We start from the raw sequence: 13,315 nt of genomic DNA on the forward strand, positions 1-13,315 counted from the left end.
TTAAAAACATCAGTTCAAAAATCATACTGTACTTTCTAGTTATTATCAGTACCCAGTAAACTGCAGGTCCAATATTCCAGGTTTTAAGGTTCAGCTGCCCAGGGCGGGATGCAATGATAGGATGTTTATATGATTGACAATCATTTGGGTGTGCCAGGGAATAACAGATTGATGTCTTTTGAGGCGAAGCAACTTAATTTTGGTTTTTTTAGGAATCTTTCAGTATTTTTGATAATGAAAATGATAATGCACTTGTAATTCATGTTTGTATGATGTTGCTAATACACTGATCTCGAATGATCTGAGGATTGGATTTGTGAATACCCAGGGTCTTCTGAGTAGTATGAATGAAATAATTACTTTTCTCCCTTCAAAATCTATCAGTATTTTTGTGTTTGCGAATCTTTTTTGAAAGAAATAACTCTACCAAATGTTGAAGTTCCTGGTTAAGTTTTTACAGCAAAAATCGGCCAACTAAGAATAAAACGGGCTTAGGATTTTTGTTAAAGAGGATAGTTCATTTCGGTGGCTTTCTGATATAGAGCGACTTTGCACAGAAAGTCTGTGAAATTATTGCAATTGAATTTAAATTAAGGGTATAAATTGTACAAGCGTGTGTTGTATATAGGCAACCGTCGACATCTGTTAATGAATACCTAGTAATTTTTGAAAAGTTAGTAGCCATTGGCTGGTTGTGACGTGATACTAATGGGTGACTTTAATATTGAACAAATGGATAATGAAAATGATACACCTACATCTAATTTCCTTTCCCATTTTTTTTCAAGGTTTCTTTTCCCTGTGTATAATATTCCCTGTCGTGTGACTGCTTCTACAGCAAAAATTATTGATAACATTCTTCTTACGAGATTAGTTACGTCATCGAAAGCGGTCTTGACCGATTTTTCTGACAATTCTTTAATTTTAGCTTATGTGAATTACGCGGTACGGTCAGCTAAGTTTACTGAAACGACACGAGGAATAGTTAATAAATTGAATTTAGCTAAACTTAACACTATTCTACCTTCTGAATAATGGTCTTATCCTCTAAATTGCGATGATGTGGATGTTGTTACCAAAACTTTTTTAGAAAATTTCCGCCTGGCTCTTGATGATAGTTGCCCCGCGATCAAAATTCGTAGAAATATATATAATGCCCTGAAGCAACCGTGGATATCACCAGGTCTACTCAAATCTATCCGAGTTAAATTAGTTGTTTGAATTATTTTGGCGGACCCATCTGAATCAAACAAAATCCAATTTAAAAAATATAAGCATTGTCTAACTAAAATAACGCGAAACAATCCTTGCAGTTGAAAGAGAAAATAAAAAAAAGAAGGCGTGTCGATGTATTACAAAAGCAATGTGTTTATAATCACCTGGCATTCAAGTACTGCCCTTCCGATGATTATAGCTTGAATCGAGATGTTCAAATTTGAACTATGTCTGAAATTTGCCCCTATTGCAAGGCCTTTAATGGAAAAACAATGGGAATGTGTTGCGCCTCAAGAAAAAGCTAAGCTTCTCAACTGGCTGTACCACCAGAGCCATTGAAAACTTTGCTTACCGGGTATAAGTCTGAATCGAAGCGTTTTAACAAACATCAGGAAATATAACAAATGTATCCAAATGACGTCGTTTGGTGCCCAAATCAAAGTAAAAGGGCAAATTTATCATAGAGGAGCCTCCCTTCTACCATTCTCAGGTGAGCATCACAAATTTTTGCAACTGTACTTCATCAGTGATAGCAATGCTAAATTGAATGCACGTTGTGAAATGGAGGTATTGGGGGAAAGTATTTCGATGCATTACTAAGATAGTATTTTGAGGCATTTTGGGATGCTTCAAATTCACCTAAGAAGACTTGGCAACTAATTAATTCTTGTCTTCGTCATAACCTGCCTTCAAAGAGTCCTATAGAGATACATGATTTAGAAGGACAAATTATAAATGACAATGTTCGTGTGGCGGATTGCCTAAATGATCACTTCGCTTCAATTGGAGAGGTTGTGACTGAAAAATTACAGAAAGAAAATTCTAATAGTAATGATATATTTATAAAGTATTTACTGTATTCATCAGATATATCAATATTTTTACTCCTGTAATGGAAGGTGAACTGTTGAACATATATGTATATTAAAGAAGAAGGGTGATTCTCAAGGACTTGATGGATCTTCGACTAATATTGTCAAGTCTGCTATGCCGAGTATTAGTATAATTATGGTTCACTTAAAAAACCTTGCATTTTGAACAGGAACGTTCCTGTTCGCCAAAAAATGGTTGGACATTGAATGCTATAACCCAAAAACAGCATTACCACCAAAGACCAACCAACCAACCAGCCAACCAGCAAAAGACCGAAGACCATTACCACCAGAACCAAGAGAAATATGGACCATTTCTAAAAAGTCTTTTAAAAATGCTAAGATAATTCCGTTGCATAAAGGGAGGATTCTGCAAATTCTATTAATTACAGGCCAATATCCATATTATCTGGCTTTTCTATGGTAACTGAAAGGTGTTTTTACAATAGAATGTACAAGTTCTTGAATCGCAGAAATTTTTCAGTAAATTACCGTTTGATTTTCGGAAGGAGCATTCTACCCAGCAAGCAGTTCTTGCCATGCTGCAGTATATTCATGCATGTTTAGATAAAGGGCTTATTCCTGCGAAGCTGCTCTTTGATTTAGAAAAATCTTTTGATACTATTTTTCATGAAATATTGCTGTACAAGTTAGATAATCGTGGTATTAGAGGCCAAGTCCTGAATTTTGTGCAATCATATTTACATGGTTGGTATCAGGTTACGCAAATTAATGATTCCTTGTCTATGCCTCGTCATAAGTCAGAACAGGTTAGCATTCCATAGGGGTCCATACTTGGTCCCTTGCTATTCCTCGTTTATATTAATGATTTTTGCAACTCTTCTGACGAGGGGAGTCTCAATATTTTGTTTGCTGATGATACAGGTTCAACTGTTGCTGGCGAGTCCACAGATGATTTGAAACAAAAGATTAAGAGAGTTTTAACAGCATTGATTCAATGGTTATATGCTCATTGATTGTCACTAAAAGTAGCTAAAACAAAATTTATGGTTTACAGCCACATTTATAAAGAGTATATTGAATTTGATAAGGTGAGTGTTGAAAGCCTAAATATAAGCTTTCAAAGAGTAAGTTCGATCCGGTACATTGGTATGGAGATTGATTATAATCTTGGTCGTCTTCGAATTAAAGCAGCAGAAGGAGTTGGAGTCATGTCTAGGTTACAAATATTTTTTCCCTTATGAAATATTAAGATTGTTACGTTTTTCTTTAGTTTATTCCCATTTATCATATTGTCCTATTGTTTATCTGGCAACATTTAAAACCCATCCTAAACCGTTACAAGTGGTGCAAAACACGGCTCTAAGAATTTTACATAAGTATCTACCATCACCTTCGTCATACCCTGGTAAGACAACGACAGAAACTCTTTGTTTGTTTGTTAATGCATATCCTTCCTATTTCTTGTCTATGTAATCTTTCTTCAGTACTTTTTAAAATTAAGTACGACCGTCAAATACTCCCAGTTTATTTTCAGTCCATTGATATGCTTGGGTCGGGAGTAAGGGCGAACTTCATTTTTATGAGACTCGGCATAAAGACCAGCGTATTTCTTCTAGATTTATAACGGAGCGATCGAGATTTTCACCAAGGAACATGGTAACAAGTGCATGGAGAAAATTTCACGCTGTATATGATGAAAGTGAATCATTTAATATAATCCGACAGGAACATCAAAATTTTTTCATAGAAACTTTTCAACATTAATATATTATTTCTTTTTCTTTCTGGATGTTTTTCAATTTTTTTTTAATTCATCGTCTCTGATTGCTCATGATGTCATTCTTCGTGAACGTTTATTTGATTGTTTTGTTATTGTGATATATTTTTTGTCATTCTGCTTTGTGTGGTGGGCCGTGGACTTCTAGAGTCCAGAAACTAGGATCTTCAACTAGTTTTACTTATGTTGATAAGGTCACCACAATCACAAGCTCTGCCTCTCCGTGGTGACCCAGTGTATTTTATTTGTTATACGTACTACATTAATAAATTGAATATGCTTTAAATATTGCAAAGGATTACATGGGACAGGAAAAATTAAAAGTCAAAATTCTAGTTTTCTGGATTCTAAAATTATTTATTCATAGAAACTTTTCATAGAAACTTTATTTTTTTCATAGAAACTTTTCAACGTTAATATATTATTTCTTTTTCTTTCTGGATGTTTTTCAATTTTTTTTTAATTCATCGTCTCTGATTGCTCATGATGTCATTCTTCGTGAACGTTTATTTGATTGTTTTGTTATTGTGATATATTTTTTGTCATTCTGCTTTGTGTGGTGGGCCGTGGACTTCTAGAGTCCAGAAACTAGGATCTTCAACTAGTTTTACTTATGTTGATAAGGTCACCACAATCACAAGCTCTGCCTCTCCGTGGTGACCCAGTGTATTTTATTTGTTATACGTACTACATTAATAAATTGAATTGAATATGCTTTAAATATTGCAAAGGATTACATGGGGCAGGAAAAATTAAAAGTCAAAATTCTAGTTTTCTGGATTCTAAAATTATTTATTCTGTAGGGTAAATCTTTAATTTTCTGTAGGTTTGTTTTGAAAAAGCGTTTGTCATTCTTAAAGATATTTTTGTCTTAACATTGGATAAATAGAGACAAAAATATATTTGCCCATGGGGAAAGGTAATTTTTCAAACATAAGGTAACAATGAGTACAGGCACTCCCCTTCATAACACCCTGTTGGCTGAAAAGATAAAACTGGTTTCATACTAGTTAAAAATACTTTAATAAACAAGTCATCTTTTTTAACCTTTTCACAACAGCTCTTAACTCAAGACTATCGTCATTTAGTTAAAAAAATTCTTTGTGCAAAATTTTGGCAAATATTACTCATAAATCAAGCCAAATACTTCCCTGAAAAGTGATATATATATATATATATATATATATATATATCACTTATATATATACATATATATATATATATATATATATATATATATATATATATATATATATACAATAAACCAACTATTATAAGGTCCATTACGACTTTCGGGAAAATATGACGATTTTTTAATGATACTTTGTATTGTGTAATGATAATGTTGCTTTTATCAATAGGTCTAAATTAGCAGTCTCTGCCAGCCAGCCTGCTTGTTAATATAAAACTGAGAAGTATAAAAATAAAATGTGACAAAATCTTGTGTAACTCTTCCTTAATTTCTAGATCTTTGCATAATTAGTAGACAAAGGTCTACAAATTTCTTACAATATCTTACCTCTGTTCAGTTCAGTTCCTTTTATTATTGCAACAACTATTTACAAGAGGACTACTCCAATGGTCTTCATTTTGAACGAGAAATAATTTGTATTTATGTATAAATTATTTTTCAAGAAAACCTCTACATTTTTTGAGGAGAATTGACATCCTGTGATTTGTGGGCCTCAAAAAATGTAGATAGGTCATGAATTCAAAAAAAGATCCTTAAGAGCTTAATTTTGGAAAGAAATAATGCCAGTGACATCATTTTTATGGGCATATTTCGAAAGAAGAGACACGTCAATTTCAAAACAGGAGTGGTTGTATCGTCTATTGTATCAATTAAACATTCAAAACTTGACAAGAAACGCAGCTAAGCATAATGAGCCATTTACGAAATACATTTTCATCAGTTTCATAATAACAAGAGGACAAAACTGTAAATTAATATTTATTGCGATAAAACAGCAAATTACAACGAGTTGACAACAAAAGGGAAGAAAATAAAAACACTCGATTATTCGATAAGTGACAGCGGAAATTACAACAAGTCAAGAAAAAGAGCAGAAAAAAGAAATGTGCGGTTACATGACATGCAAAACTAGGATCAGGACGAATCAAAATTCGATGAGAGGAGCAGGGAAGTGAAGAAAGAAATGTATATGACCAATTGCTCAAAATCCACAAACTGGAACAACAAAAGAGACAAGACAAAGAGGACGACCAAATGATTGTAAATGCACCAGTGAAAATGAACAAACTTGACCATGAAATGTGACAAATCATTTCGAGCAGCAATAGTAAAGAGCATTTAAAAAATATGAAGTAATAATATATAAAAAAAGAACAAATGAACGTTTGGTAAGAATACTTACTAAAACGACAGTTACAACGATGCAAAACCGAAATTGAAGAGCAAAATATTTGTGATTAAACGACGAGTGGCAGCGGGAAAGAAGTATCAGAATGTGTCAAAATTGAAAGCTAAGAACAAAGAAATGTCATATTGTTGCCTTTAATCTAGATCATTTTGTGAAGGCTGATTAAACACAGTTAAAAGACTAAATATAGCCATGGTTGGGATCGTGATTCTTAGGGCTCATTCACAATGAGATTTTACTAATACCGAGATTTAGCTATCTCTAATTTGAGCCAATCAGATTTTACATAGAATTCTCTGATTGGCTGAATATTCTACAGGAAAGTCTAATGGGCTTGAATTAGTGCTGTCTAATGGGCTTGAATTAGTTGAATTAGTGCTAGCTAATTTCAGCATTAGTATAATCTCATTGTGAATGGGCCTTTAACTATATTGGCTTTTATGAATAATTATATTGCAAAGTAATTTCTATTCTTAAAAACTTTGTTCATAATCTTCAGTAGTTTATTATTAACTTCATAACCACCATATTTAAAAAACTCATTTACCACGCTGTCAGAAGCTGGGGCCTTATTGTTTTTCAGTCCTTTTAGTAATAGGGCTCTGTTTCCCAATAAATCTAAATTGAAGTTCTCGGGCCTCATGGATACGTTCTATCAAATATGTATATCTGAAGTAATTATATAAAAAGAACACATTAATGTGTGTTAAGAATACTTGCTAAAATGATAGATACAACGATATATATTCTTATATCATCGAAAAAAACCTCCAGCGTGCCACGTCATTTTTAATATAGGACAATTTCAGCTTCTAGTCAGAGTAGAAATGCCAGAGTAGAAATACATGATGCAAATTGTTTACAAGGATTCATTGTGAAACACGTTTATCTACCCATGATATTTCATGCCATTGACGGAAAATTTCGAAAGTATGAAGGACCCAGAGGAAAATGGGATTTCATAGCATTTATTGAAGAAAAAATGTGGAAAGAAATTGAGCCACTGCCTTTCTATATTGACCACTGTCAGGCGCTCAATTTGAGCGAATTGGACGAATTTTTGCTGGAGGAATTACGAAAAGTAGAAAAAACCTCTTAATGTTGTATTTCTTGTGTGCTTTAGTCGTATTTTTACTTTGTATATTACGTGGTCACTGCACCTTGGACGCTGGATTATTATGGCTGGTGCAGTTGTATTGTTGACGCCCTACATAAGACGCTTGATTGACGACACTTGGCACAATTGAAGAGATAATTTTTGAAGGCATCATTTTATTTGAAATTTCTATAAATCTTTTTTCAAACAACATTTTTCTATTAAAATAAATCGAAATAAAAAAAAGTCGCCTGTACTGTAAGTAAATTATTTGAGTATGTTCTACTCCCACATGTCGATGAATTTGTTAATTATGAGGCTAACCAGTTCGGCTTCCGGTCAGGTCTGAGCTGTCAACATGCTCATCGTGTTTTAGTGCAGCTTATTAAGGAAGCCACTCGGAATAATTAGTCTTTATTTTTGCCCCCTTGATATATCTAGAACATTCGATAGTGTTTGCCATGATCAGGCTTGGTATGCTCTTAGTCAGCTTGGTGTGAATGCGTCTGTGATTCTGGTTTTGAAGTTTTGGTATTCAAATTCTTATTTAAGATTAAAGTCAGGAAATGGTGATTTTTTTGGACATATACCAGTCAAGTGTGGAGTGAGAGAGGGAGGAGTTCTCTCTCCTTTTATCTTTAATGCTTCTATTGAAAATGTTTTGTCTGGTATACGTAGTTCAGTTTTACTTCAGTGTTTGATGGAAACGACTGATTTTATCCTTGGTTTTAACATGGTTTTATCCTTGGACGAATTAGCAACTGCAACTGGATCCTCTAATGTGGAGATTCTAGAGTTGTTTCATGGTAGAAATGTTGTCGATTGTTTTATCCATCAATGTGGATTGGACAGAGAACTTCAAAAACATTGGAAGTCCACTCAGTCAATTGAGTACAAATTCAATTGTCAAATTCTTCACGAACCAACTAAGTATCCAGACCCAGGTCCAGTTAAAGGAGCAGGAAGCGATATAATTGAAATCATAGCACCAGATTTCAGATTAGAAAGATGTCAGATTAGGAAAGAAGAAGCAATTGGACGAAAGAGTCCTGTTTTTTACGAACAAGAAGATGAAAATGAAAAAAACAAACAAGATCATCCAGCCCCAACCCGACCCAGACACCAGACCCAACCTGCTTTTTTTGGCCCGACCTTTTGGGGTGGATTTGCTATAGGCCTGGGCCTCACTATGATCGGAGTGACGATTGGAATGAAGATATGTATTTTTAAATAACAAAGTGTCGTAACAAATTTGTCATTTCTTGGCCTATGTACTCCCACAAAAAATATAAATTTTGAATAAAATTTAGGCCCAAAAAAAAATAGGATTCACAGACGTATCATACTTAGCTTATGCTGACGACTTGCTTTTTATTAGCCGAACTGAGACCGGTTTAGCGCGTTCTGTCCGATCCGTTGCTGATGCATTTGCAAGAATTGGATTATTGCTAAATGTAGATAAATGTGAATTTCTTACATTTAATGGGGTTAGTTCGTCTCATCCTTTGGATTGCATTTCTTTTCCGTACCAAAAGTTACTTTTTTTCGATGGCTTGGGATTTCTGTTTGCAATTCTTTAAGTTCTTTTCGTTTTCAGATGATTAGGGATATTCAATTTAAGCTTAAACTGGGGCATTCTAAAATTGTTCGAAATCGTGGACATTTCCGGCGACAAGCACTTGCAAAGCTCTACTCGAGTTTCTGCGACCATTCTGTGTTATTTTGTGCTGGTTTTTTTATGCTTTCGAATAAGGGTGACGTAAAGAGGGTCAAGACGGATTACTATCGCTATTTAAAGTTCCTACTTTATTTACCACGATCATTTCGGAACGGAAGGTTAATTAGTAAATATCAGGCAACGGATATTGTTCTTTCAGTGGAAAAACTAAGTTCAAATTTAATTGATGAAGCGCCAATCTGTCTTGGTCCTAACAATCATCTTATCTGCCTCTTCTGCTAAATTGTTATATTTTTTTTTCTTATATTTGTGTTATTTGTTTTTGGTTTTTTTGTGTTCTTTGTTTTATTTGTAGTTCTTTGTTTTTCTCCTTGTACTCCACTTTTTCCCTTTTGTAAGTGGGTAAGAAATAAATTATTATTATTATTTAGTAATTATCGAATTTAAGATAAGTCGAGGCAAAAGGCAAAGATGGACGAAGATGTATTTTATATCCTCAGCAGAGTCTCGTTTGAGAGTTTATACTGAAAACACCTCTATTGGATTTAATCAAATTTTAAAGTAACACAAAATTGTGATTCGCTACGGATTTTTCATAATCGGACTTAGATTGCACAACAACAATAAAAATGGAATTTTTACCAGCATTAATTATGCTATTGTTAGTCTTTGTAGTCAGTGGCTACTGTTTTGTGGCCTACTTGATTGACAATGAGAAAGAAGCCAAGCGAATCATGATTATAGTAAGTTTTCTGATATATTTATTGCTGCTTTTTTTTTATCTCTGATGACTACAAATTTAGTCGAGATGTCGACGAATATTTGAATCTGCGGTGACAGCATTTGGTCTTATTTTGGTAATTTTCCTTAATAAAAATGTAATTTTTGCGATAAGCATTGATGCTTACCGCTATTCGTAATAAATACAAAAATAAAAAAAAGTTCTACCAGAATCCGTTCAATTGAAGCTATAACAAACCTGTAAGGCAACTTTTCTTTACGAACTTATTTTTGCCTTTGCATAGTGAATATTGACTCTTAAACAGGTACGCCTTTCTATTTTGAGTAGCTAGTAACTATTATCAAAATAACGGAAGCAGCATAAGTCCAGCTACAGATTTAAAAATTAAATCAAATGAAATGTCAATAGAGCTTAAAAAACTTGATCCCCTGAGCGAAAAGGTACAACAACTATTTGTGGAATTTTGTTCAATCTCGGAATCTCCTAACAGGAAAATTTTCGAAGTGGAAAAAAGGTCTGAAAATTCAGTTGCGGAAGTCCGTGAGCTAAAAATGGAAGTTGTAAAGAATAAAAAGATAATGGATCGATTTGAGGCGGATCAAAAAGGGTGTAATGTGATACTCTACAATTTTGACCCAAAGATAAGAGATTTTACTCTAAAAAAGGACATTTTTAGATGCTTAAAGGAAATTGTAAGACACCCCGGTTCATGCAGACAGATATCAAAGATGTTAGATGTTTTTCGTTTACCGTCAAACCAGAAAGTTAGACCAGTCGTATTTAAATTTGCGTCGATGGAATTAAAAAAATCTCTATCTGCTTCAGCAGCACTTTTCAGAAGGTTTCATTTATCATTAGCCCCAGACTACACTTCTTCAGATTTATTGGCGCGCAGTAAGTTGATACCGATTTTGGAAGACGCTCGTATGGAAGGACATTTAAACGCAAAACTGAGGGGTGTGAGACTTTTCGTGGGGGATAAGATTTTGGCATGTGATAGTAAACTTGGTAAAGTGAAAGAAATCGATCGATAACACGAAAGGTTATAACATTAGAGGAAATGAGAACCCACAATCATCAGAATTTAGACTTAAATCGTAATATGTAGAGTTGCAATGAAGTAAAAGACAATATAAATTTACTCAGAAAAGAAGGATCAATGTCAGTCAAGCATGGGACTGTTATTGAAGTTCAGACAGAAAAGTGTACGCGTGATGAGATGGCTAGCTCCCACAACGTTATTCATGAGCCTGGGACATTTTGCGCGTCAGAGAAGGAAGCGGATCGTTAATTTCTGATACTAGTGGTCAGAGTTTTGGAAGTGCTGATTCTGTGTTTAGTGTAGGAGAGGGGGGCTATTAAAATCTATTAGAGCCAACTACCTTAGCCGGTTGTGAGAGTTGGGATGTTGTTTCCCTTGTTGAGACGAAAAATTCTCTAGATTATTTTTCGTCATGTGAAGATTTTGATGTTTTTGAGTGTAGGAGAAAAGTTTCGGCAAATGGTAGATACTATGGAGGAGTTTCGGTGCTTTTAAGGAAGGGTGTATTTAATTTATCTCGTAGAATAGAAAGCGAGTCTGAATATTTATTATGGTTAATAATATCAGTTAAAAATGTCAACCCCAACCGTAACAAAACAATGACGAAAAAATGACGAAAACATACACTAGAATATGGGAACAATATGAATACAAAACGTACGAACCTTTTCTGGGTATATTCACAGCTGAAAAAAAAGATAATGCAACCCACTGTTGAAATTGATTCGAAAACAGTTCTTGCGACTAACTTAACCAATGACAAAGAAACCTGGTCTGAAAGACAGAAAGATGGTGAAACTGGAAATACAGGTGAGAAGGGAAAACACGGAAGTAAAAATAATATTAAAAGTAAAATCGAATATACAATCCTTCCTGAAAGCAGTCTTTTCTCTACACTAATAGAAATGCACTCTTTAGCTTAAAGAAAAAAGAAGACTCAATACATATAAGAGAAAGAAATATTCTTAGAATGGTTGATTTAATTGAAAATGACATCTTTCATGCTGCAACAGAGGAATAAGCTTTCTAATTTAAGAGCTCATTATACAGCTCTGCTGATTAGCAAAAACCTCGACAGCCAGGTTACAACTGAAGTAAATTTGGCAGATCAATCAATGCATGCTTACAAAATTAAACAACATTCTCTGAGAGATGATTTGAAAAAATACATGAACAGATAAAGGTTAGTTAATGATGAAATAAGTCAGTTTAAAAGAGGCCACCTTAAATGTATAGTCGACAAATTCAGATTTAAACTTTTATCAGAGTCAGAAGACTTTTGTCTCAGAGTAAGAAAGAAATTACAAGAATGAGTATCAAATCAGTGTTTAACCTTGCAAATATTCTTTCAGCCATTTTCGGGAATTATGGAGGAATTGTTACTTGGAACTGAAGGATTTGTAGACTTATTAACTACAGAAAAGACAATGAATATCGACAAAGAATATCAAGATTATTTATTACTTGTTAGAACAAATCTCAACAGAACAAATGAGTTAAGTAACAAAATTCACAATTTCATCTAAAGTGTTAAAACGAGCTTTTAAGGCTATAGAATTGGAAAGGGCCAGGTCAAAAACGCAGAACAGATGTATCAAGAACATTCTACAGAGTTGATAAAGAATCATATCAAACTTGCAAAACAAATATATCAAGTATGTAATGACTTTCTTTTTTCATTTATACCTTTTTCATCTATTTTCAATTTTCATTTAACAACACTGGAATAACGGATCAAATAGATTGGTGTTCAATATTCTAATTTGATGAATACTTATACTCCTGTTTCTATGGCAATTAGTGATATAAGCACCAGGTTACAACGTCATAAAGTTCGTCAGTTGGTTTCTCGGTTGAAAATGTAAGATTCGATTCTTCTAGCCAACTAGGAGGCCAAAACATAACGGAGCTTGATTCACCGACGTCACTTGTTGATTTTAAGACTGATTTTGCAGAAAAGGCTATCAAAGTTAATTCTGAGATTGCTGATATCCGGTTCACAATCGATGAATTTCAGAGACATACTGAAATCCTACGAAATACTAAATCCTACGAAATCCTACGAAATCCTACGACAACTTGTTAGCGTATATTTTCGTATGATTTCTTGTATATGTTGCTTATTTGCCTCCAAAAATAGTTCTTACAGCCATGAAGATACTACAAGCCTTTGCGAATTTAGTCACAGATCTGATCGAGTATCCTTCACATGGGAAATACGATTTCATAAATACGAAAGGTAAGGTGGTTTGAAACCTAAGAGTGTAAGTCGTTAACTCTGTGCCTTATCATAGATTTTAGTCTTAATATACCTACCTCATAAAATATACTTTCGGATCCAAAATGAAATGCACACTTCATGACAAGTAAATAAAAGAATCAGTGTTTCGCTAATTTGATGAATTCGAAGATTACTAATAAAAAGGAACCGTAGAATTTCATTTAAGAAAGATTTTCGAAGTTTAATTACTTAGTAAATTTTGCAAAGGCTGGTCTTCAAAATTATGGAGGGAGGACACCTTCAAATATTTTGGAGGAATACCCTTCA

The 13,315-nt window shown here is 33.9% G+C and overlaps 1 long non-coding RNA gene across 1 annotated transcript in view; it reads right to left on the reverse strand.

Moving 5' to 3' along the window:
* The window catches only part of LOC136042811 (uncharacterized), a 39,369-nt gene extending 26,548 nt beyond the window's left edge, over positions 1-12,821 (reverse strand). The window contains exon 1 of the long non-coding RNA XR_010621441.1: positions 11,433-12,821. This is a non-coding gene — a long non-coding RNA (uncharacterized LOC136042811). The remainder of the gene's footprint in view (positions 1-11,432) is intronic.
* Between the last annotated feature and the right edge of the window lie 494 nt (positions 12,822-13,315).

The sequence above is a fragment of the Artemia franciscana genome, unplaced genomic scaffold (assembly GCF_032884065.1).
Source record: "Artemia franciscana unplaced genomic scaffold, ASM3288406v1 Scaffold_209, whole genome shotgun sequence".
Classification (NCBI taxonomy): domain Eukaryota; kingdom Metazoa; phylum Arthropoda; class Branchiopoda; order Anostraca; family Artemiidae; genus Artemia; species Artemia franciscana.